Source organism: Lolium perenne, chromosome 4, assembly GCF_019359855.2.
Source record: "Lolium perenne isolate Kyuss_39 chromosome 4, Kyuss_2.0, whole genome shotgun sequence".
Lineage (NCBI taxonomy): Eukaryota > Viridiplantae > Streptophyta > Magnoliopsida > Poales > Poaceae > Lolium > Lolium perenne.
Window position 1 is genome coordinate 241244926 of NC_067247.2, and position 9717 is coordinate 241254642.

The following is a 9717-nucleotide window of genomic DNA, read 5'->3' on the forward strand; positions in this document are numbered from 1 at the left end:
CCCTACTGGCCCAAGATCTGAAAAGGAAAGAAGAAGGAGGAAAATGCACATCGGGCCTAACCTGAGGCGGCGGAGAAGCTGAGGGAGAACGTCGCCGGGGGTGCGGCGAGCTTGAGGACGTCGACGAAGGCCGGCGATGAAGAGAGGCGAAAGCCTCGGAGGAAAGCTCGAAGCAGCGGCGGCAAAGGAGCGCTGGAGGATCTCTAAGCGGCGGAGACCTTAGGCGCAGCGGGAGCAACGGCACATGTTCATTTGGAGCGGTGCTCTGGCGGTGACCGGCGGAGATGAAATCGCAAGGGGCGAAGAGCTCAGAGCATTGGAAAGTGGGAGAGTGCGGGGAAGAAGATGAAGTAGAACCACACTCCCTCTATATAGAAGGAGGAAGTAGTGGGCTGGCAACCGCTGGGCCACGGCGATTCAGTTCGTGGGCCGCCACATGGCACGATGATACACGCGCGAAAAATAAAATGCCACAGGGAGGCCGCACGGATCCGGAACGGCAGCCGGGATCCGGTGTGGCGCCATAAATGCTGGCGCAGAAGCCGAAGGGAAGTGACCCCTGGAACTGGCGCGTCAGATACAGTGCGCATGTCTCTGACAGGCACTGTACCCAAGAAATTCCCGACTTCACCGAGGAGGAGTTTAATGACACAGATACCGGAAATACTTTGCAAAGAGAGGAAGATGTGAGTCCGACAAAGATGCCGGGAGATCTAAAACTGACCACCGGAAAGATTAAACCGGTACCTTAGGATATGGGAACCTGGCATGGTCCGTCGGATAAAATCCACCGGACTATACCAGCTTCGGGGACTAATGTTGGGGGATGACTGATACGTCTCCAACGTATCGATAATTTCTTATGTTCCATGCTTGTTTTATGACAATACCTACATGTTTTATGCATACTTTATGTCATATTTATGCATTTTTCAGCACTAACCTATTAACGAGATGCCAAAGAGCCAGTTGCTGTTTTCTGCTATTTTTGGTTTCAGAAATCCTAGTAAAAAATATTCTCGGAATTGGATGAAATCGACGCCCAGGATCTTATTTTTCCACGAAGCTTCCAGAAGTCCGAAAGGGAAACGAAGTGGAGCGACGAGGCGGCGACACGCCAGGGCGGCGCAGCCCAAGCCCTGGCCGCGCGGCCCTGTTGTGTGGGCCCCTCGTGTCGCCCCTAAACCTACCCTTCCGCCTACTTAAGCCTTCGTCGATAATAACTCCAGGACCGAGAGCCACGATACGGAAAACCTTCCAGAGACGCCGCCGCCGCCAATCCCATCTCGGGGGATTCAGGAGATCGCCTCCGGCACCCTGCCGGAGAGGGGAATCATCTCCCGGAGGACTCTTCATCGCCATGATCACCTCCAGATCGATGTGTGAGTAGTTCACCCCTGGACTATGGGTCCATAGCAGTAGCTAGATGGTCGTCTTCTCCTCATTGGGCTATCATTGTTAGATCTTGTGAGCTGCCTAACATGATCAAGATCATCTATCTGTAATGCTACATGTTGCGTTTGTTGGGATCCGATGAATATTGAATGCTATGTTATGTTGATTATCAATCTATCATCTATGTGTTGTTTATGATCTTGCATGCTCTCCGTTATTAGTAGAGGCTCTGGCCAAGTCGTTACTTGTAACTCCAAGAGGGAGTATTTATGCTCGATAGTGGGTTCATGCCTCCATTAAATGCAGGACGTGTGATGAAAGTTCTAAGGATGTGGATGTGCTGTTGCCACTAGGGATAAAACATTAATGCTATGTCTAAGGATGTATTTGTTGATTACATTACGCACCATACTTAATGCAATTGTCTGTTGTTTGCAACTTAATACTGGAGGGGGTTCGGATGATAACCTGAAGGTGGACTTTTTAGGCATAGATGCATGCTGGATAGCGGTCTATGTACTTTGTCGTAATGCCCAATTAAATCTCACACTACTCATCATAACATGTATGTGCATTGTCATGCCATCTTTATTTGTCAATTGCCCAACTGTAATTTGTTCACCCAACATGCTTATTTTTATCGGAGAGACACCACTAGTGAACTATGGACCCCGGTCCATTCTTTTACATCGAATACAATCTACTGCAATACTCGTTCTACTGTTTTCTGCAAACATCATCATCCACACTATACATCTAATCCTTTGTTACAGCAAGCCGGTGAGATTGACAACCTCACTGTCACGTTGGGGCAAAGTAATTTGGTTGTGTTGTGCAGGTTCCACGTTGGCACCGGAATCCCTGGTGTTGCGCCGCACTACACTCCGTCGCCATCAACCTTCAACGTGCTTCTTGGCTCCTACTGGTTCGATAAACCTTGGTTTCTTACTGAGGGAAACTTGCTGCTGTACGCATCACACCTTCCACTTGGGGTTCCCAACGGACGCGTGCTGTATGCGTATCAAGCTAAATTTCTGGCACCGTTGCCGGGGAACTGAAGAAAAGTTACACCACAAAGATTTCTAACTCCCACATCAACTACACGCCAGCAAGTAAATTTCTGGCGCTGTTGCCGGGGAGATCAAGACACGCTGCAAGGGGAGTCTCCACTTCCAATCTCTTTACTTTGTTTTTGTCTTGCTTTATTTTATTTACTTCTTTGTTTGCTGCATTATATCAAAACACAAAAAAATTAGTTGCTAGCTTTACTTTATTTATTATCTTGTTTGCGTTCTCCATATTAAAAACACAAAAAAATTAGTTACTTGCATTTACTTTACTTATTTCATCATGTTTCCTCCTAAGTTTATTCTTAAAGATGTACCGGTAGGCCGAGGGTCTATCATTGGAAGAGATAATATAGAAGCATTTTTCACCCATGTTAGCATGGATGAAGATTTTGAAGATATACCATTATTAAAAGCTGCCCCTACTTATGAAAGTGCCTCTGCCTGTTTAGTACACATGTTGGAAACTATATTTATTAGTCTCAATCCCATGATACAACACATGTTCCTTACACTTTCTGATATGGAGAGGGGAGAAAAGAGAGATTTTGTTTTAAAAGTCCTTGATAGAGAATTTAAAGATATAGCTAAAGAAGCTAGAAAAGTTTTTATTAAGCATAAGAGGCTTGGTTTGTTCACCGATTTTAAAAGAACACTTGAAAAGATGGACATGGATAGAATAAGGTACACTAATAATGTTAATTATGAGGGGGATATTAAAACATCAATACATTGCAAGCTCTTAGGAATGTGCGAGGCACTAGAAAATAACTATGCTTGGCTTGTTCCCGAAAATTTGTTTGATGAGAATAGCAAGCCTAAGACTAATGAAAAGGGATCCTCTGAAACTTACATAGATAAGATACAATGCATAGTGGAGAAAGCTCTAAACCCCGCTGCCAATGCATCATCTCTTGATAATACTTGATTCACACTTTCTGCGCCTAGCTGAAAGGCGTTAAAGAAAAGCGCTTATAGGAGACAACCCATGATTTTACTTCTGCACTTTTGTTTTATATTTGAGTCTTGGAAGTTGTTACTACTGTATCAACCTATCCTTATCTTAATTTTGTTGCATTGTTGTGCCAAGTAAAGTCTTTGATAGTAAGGTTCATACTAGATTTGGATTACTGCGTAGAAACAGATTTCTTGCTATCACGAATTTGGGTTGAATTCTCTGTAGGTAACTCAGAAAAATCTGCCAATTTACGTGAGTGATCCTCAGATATGTACGCAACTTTCATTCAATTTGAGCATTTTCATCTGAGCAAGTCTGGTGCACCTCAAAAATTCTTCTTTATGGACTGTTCTGTTTTGACAGATTCTGCCTTTTATTTCGTATTGCCTGTTTTGCTATGTTTGATGGATTTATTTGTTCCATTAACTTTCAGTAGCTTTGTGCAATGTCCAGAAGTGTTAAGAATGATTATGTCACCTCTGAACATGTGAATTTTGATTATGCACTAACCCTCTAATGAGTTGTTTTGAGTTTGGTGTGGAGGAAGTTTTCAAGGGTCAAGAGAGGAGGATGATACAATATGATCAAGGAGAGTGAAAGCTCTAAGCTTGGGGATGCCCCGGTGGTTCATCCCTGCATATTTCAAGAAGACTCAAGCATCTAAGCTTGGGGATGCCCAAGGCATCCCCTTCTTCATCGACAACATTATCAGGTTCCTCTAGTGAAACTATATTTTTATTCCATCACATCTTATGTGCTTTACTTGGAGCGTTTGTATGTTTTTGTTTTGTTTTGTTTGAATAAAGTTGGATCTTAGCATTCATTGTATGGGAGAGAGACACGCTCCGCTGTTGCATATGGACAAATATGTCCTTGGCTTTACTCATAATGTTCATGGCGAAGGTTGAAATTGCTTCGTTAATTGTTATATGGTTGGAAACGGGAAATGCTACATGTGGTAATTGGTAGAATGTCTTGAATAATTTGATACTTGGCAATTGTTATAGCTCAGGTTTAAGCTCTTGCATCATATACTTTGCACCTATTAGTGAAGAAATACATAGAGCTTGCTAAAATTTGGTTTGCATGATTGGTCTCTCTAAGGTCTAGATATTTTCTAGTAAGGGTTTGAGCAACAAGGATGACAGTGTAGAGTCTTATAATGCTTGCAATATGTTTTTATGTGAGTTTTGCTGTACCGGTTCATACTTGTGTTTGCTTCAAATAACATTGCTAGCCTAAGCCTTGTATTGAGAGGGATTACTTCTCGTGCATCCAAATCATTGAGCCAATAACTATGCCACTTGTGTCCACCATACCTACCTACTACATGGTATTTCTCTGCCATTCCAAAGTAAATTTCTTGAGTGCTACCTTTAAACAATTCAAAATTTATCATCTCTAATTTGTGTCAATGTTTTATAGCTCATGAGGAAGTATGTGGTGTTTATCTTTCAATCTTGTTGGGCAACTTTCACCAATGGACTAGTGGCTTCATCCGCTTATCCAATAATTTTGCAAAAAGAGCTGGCAATGGGATTCCCAGTCCCAAATTAATTAACCTTCATAATTTTACAAAAATAGACACTCCTCCATGGTATGTGATTGTTGGACGGCACCCGAGGATTCGGTTAGCCATGGCTTGAGAAAGCAAAGGTGGGGAGGAGTGTCATCTAAATAAAACTAAAATAAAAAGGCACTCCTTCATGGTATGAGATTGTTGGCAGGCACCCGAGGATTCGGTTAGCCATGGTTTGTGAAAGCAAGGTTGGACGGAGTGCCACCCAAAAATAAAAATGTTTCATGGGAGCCGCTCTTTGAAGGTTTGTCTGGCAAGGGGGTTAGAGTGCCCATTACCATTCGTTGACAACAACAAACACCTCTCAAAACTTTACTTTTATGCTCTCTTTATGTTTTCAAAATAAAATCTCTAGCACAAATATAGCAATCCATGCTTCCCTCTTCGAAGGGCCTTTCTTCTACTTTTATGTTGAGTCAGTTGATGCGTGTAGTTGACACGTCCGTTGGGAACCCCAAGAGGAAGGTGTGATGCGCACAGCGGCAAGTTTCCCTCAGTAAGAAACCAAGGTTTAATCGAACCAGTAGGAGTCAAGAAGCACGTTGAAGGTTGATGGCGGCGGGATGTAGTGCGGCGCAACACCAGAGATTCCGGCGCCAACGTGGAACCTGCACAACACAACCAAAGTACTTTGCCCCAACGAAACAGTGAGGTTGTCAATCTCACCGGCTTGCTGTAACAAAGGATTAACCGTATTGTGTGGAAGATGATTGTTTGCAGAAAACAAGAGAACAAGATTACGATGATTGTATTTCAGTAAAGAGAATTGGACCGGGGTCCACAGTTCACTAGAGGTGTCTCTCCCATAAGATGAAAGCATGTTGGGTGAACAAATTACAGTCGGGAAATTGACAAATAGAGAGGGCATAACAATGCACATACATGTCATGATAAGTATAGTGAGATTTAATTGGGCATTACGACAAAGTACATAGACCGCTATCCAGCATGCATCTATGCCTAAAAAGTCCACCTTCAGGTTATCATCCGAACCCCCTCCAGTATAAAGTTGCTAACAACAGACAATTGCATTAAGTATTGCGCGTAATGTAATCAGTAACTACATCCTCGAACATAGCACCAATGTTTCATCCCTAGTGGCAACAGCACATCCATAATCTTAGAGGTTTCTGTCACTCCCCCAGATTCACGGAGACATGAACCCACTATCGAGCATAAATACTCCCTCTTGGAGTTACAAGCATCTACTTGGCCAGAGCATCTACTAGTAACGGAGAGCATGCAAGATCATAAACAACACATAGACATGAATTGATAATCAACATAACATAGTATTCTCTATTCATCGGATCCCAACAAACGCAACATATAGAATTACAGATAGATGATCTTGATCATGTTAGGCAGCTCACAAGACCCGACAATTAAGCACAATGAGGAGAAGACAACCATCTAGCTACTGCTATGGACCCATAGTCCAGGGGTGAACTACTCACTCATCACTCAGGAGGTGACCATGGCGGTGAAGAGTCCTCCGGGAGATGAATCCCCTCTCCGGCAGGGTGCCAGAGGCGATCTCCTGAACCCCCCGAGATGGGATTGGCGGCGGCGGCGTCTCTGGAAGGTTTTCCGTATCGTGGCTCTCGGTACTGGGGGTTTCGCGACGAAGGCTATTTGTAGGCGGAAGGGCAGGTCGGGGGCCACACGAGGGCCCACACTATAGGTCGGCGCGGCCAAGGCCTGGGCCGCGCCGCCCTATGGTTTGGCCACCTCGTGGCCCCACTTCGTCTCCTCTTCGGTCTTCTGGAAGCTTCGTGGCAAAATAGGACCCTGGGCGTTGATTTCGTCCAATTCTGAGAATATTTATTTACTAGGATTTCTGAAACCAAAAACAGCAAAAAACAGCAACTGGCACTTCGGCATCTTGTTAATAGGTTAGTTCCAGAAAATGCACGAATATGACATAAAGTGTGCATAAAACATGTAGATATCATCAATAATGTGGCATGGAACATAAGAAATTATCGATACGTCGGAGACGTATCAGCATCCCTGCTTAGTTCTGCTCGTCCCGAGCAGTAAAACGATAACAAAGATAATTTCGAGTGACATGCCATCATAACCTTGATCATACTATTTGTAAACATATGTAATGAATGCAGCGATCAAAACAATGGTAATGACATGAGTAAACAAGTGAATCATAAAGCAAAGACTTTTCATGAATAGTACTTCAAGACAAGCATCAATAAGTCTTGCATAAGAGTTAACTCATAAAGCAATAAATCAAAGTAAAGGTATTGAAGCAACACAAAGGAAGATTAAGTTTCAGCGGTTGCTTTCAACTTATAACATGTATATCTCATGGATAATTGTCAACATAGAGTAATATAATAAGTGCAATATGCAAGTATGTAGGAATCAATGCACAGTTCACACAAGTGTTTGCTTCTTGAGGTGGAGAGAAATAGGTGAACTGACTCAACATTAAAAGTAAAAGAAAGGTCCTTCAAAGAGGAAAGCATCGATTGCTATTTTTGTGCTAGAGCTTTTATTTTGAAAACATGAAACAATTTTGTCAACGGTAGTAATAAAGCATATGAGTTATGTAAATTATATCTTACAAGTTGCAAGCCTCATGCATAGTATACTAATAGTGCCCGCACCTTGTCCTAATTAGCTTGGACTACCGGATCATCGCAATACACATGTTTTAACCAAGTGTCACAATGGGGTACCTCCATGCCGCCTGTACAAAGGTCTAAGGAGAAAGCTCGCATTTTGGATTTCTCGCTTTTGATTATTCTCAACTTAGACATCCATACCGGGACAACATAGACAACAGATAGTGGACTCCTCTTTTATGCATAAGCATGTAGCAACAATTATTATTCTCATATGAGATTGAGGATATATGTCCAAAACTGAAACTTCCACCACGAATCATGGCTTTAGTTAGCGGCCCAATGTTCTTCTCTAACAATATGCATGCTTAACCATAAGGTGGTAGATCTCTCTTACTTCAGACAAGACGGACATGCATAGCAACTCACATGATATTCAATAAAGAATAGTTGATGGCGTCCCCAGAATCATGGTTATCGCACAACAAGCAACTTAATAAGAGATAAAGTGCATAAGTACATATTCAATACCACAATAGTTTTTAAGCTATTTGTCCCATGAGCTATATATTGCAAAGGTGAATGATGGAAATTTAAAGGTAGCACTCAAGCAATTTACTTTGGAATGGCGGAGAAATACCATGTAGTAGGTAGGTATGGTGGACACAAATGGCATAGTGGTTGGCTCAAGGATTTTGGATGCATGAGAAGTATTCCCTCTCGATACAAGGTTTAGGCTAGCAAGGTTATTTGAAACAAACACAAGGATGAACCGGTGCAGCAAGACTCACATAAAAGACACATTGTAAACATTATAAGACTCTACACCGTCTTCCTTGTTGTTCAAACTCAATACTAGAAATTATCTAGACTTTAGAGAGACCAAATATGCAAACCAAATTAGCAAGCTCTAGGTGTTTCTTCATTAATGGGTGCAAAGTATATGATGCAAGAGCTTAAACATGAGCACAACAATTGCCAAGTATCACATTATCCAAGACATTTTAGCAATTACTACATGTATTATTTTCCAATTCCAACCATATAACAATTTAACGAAGAAGAAACTTCGCCATGAATACTATGAGTAAAGCCTAAGGACATACTTGTCCATATGCAACAGCGGAGCGTGTCTCTCTCCCACAAAGTGAATGCTAGGATCCATTTTATTCAAACAAAACAAAATCAAAAACAAAAACAAACCGACGCTCCAAGAAAAGCACATAAGATGTGATGGAATAAAAATATAGTTTCAGGGGAGGAACCTGATAATGTTGTCGATGAAGAAGGGGATGCCTTGGGCATCCCCAAGCTTAGACGCTTGAGTCTTCTTGATATATGCAGGGGTGAACCACCGGGGCATCCCCAAGCTTAGAGCTTTCACTCTCCTTGATCATGTTGTATCATCTCCCTCTCTTGATCCTTGAAAACTTCCTCCACACCAAACTTAGAACAACTCATTAGAGGGTTAGTGCACAATCAAAATATACATGTTCAGAGGTGACATAATCATTCTTAACACTTCTGGACATTGCACAAAGCTACTGAAAGTCAATGGAATCGAAATATCCATCGAACATAACAAAACTGGCAATGCGAAATAAAAGGCAGAATCTGTCAAAACAGAACAGTTCGTATTGACGAATTTTATCGAGGCACCAGACTTGCTCAAATGAAAATGCTCAAATTGAATGAAAGTTGCGTACATATCTGAGGATCACTCACGTAAACTGGCTTAATTTTCTGAGTTGCCTACAGAGAAAACAGCTGAGATTCGTGACAGCAAAGAAATCTGTTTCTTTGCAGTAATCCAAATCTAGTATGAACTTTACTATCAAGGACTTTACTTGGCACAACAAAACACTAAACTAAGATAAGGAGAGGTTGCTACAGTAGTAAACAACTTCCAAGACACAAAATAAAAACAAAGTACTGTAGTAAAAACACATGGGTTGTCTCCCATAAGCGCTTTTCTTTAACGCCTTTCAGCTAGGCGCAGAAAGTGTGTATCAAGTATTATCAAGAGACGAAGTGTTGTTATCACAAGCTCCCCCATCCGTAGTGGTACTAAGGGCTTTGTCAATTTTAGGCCTATAATAATATTTCTTTGGTTTAGGAACTTTAGAGACATAC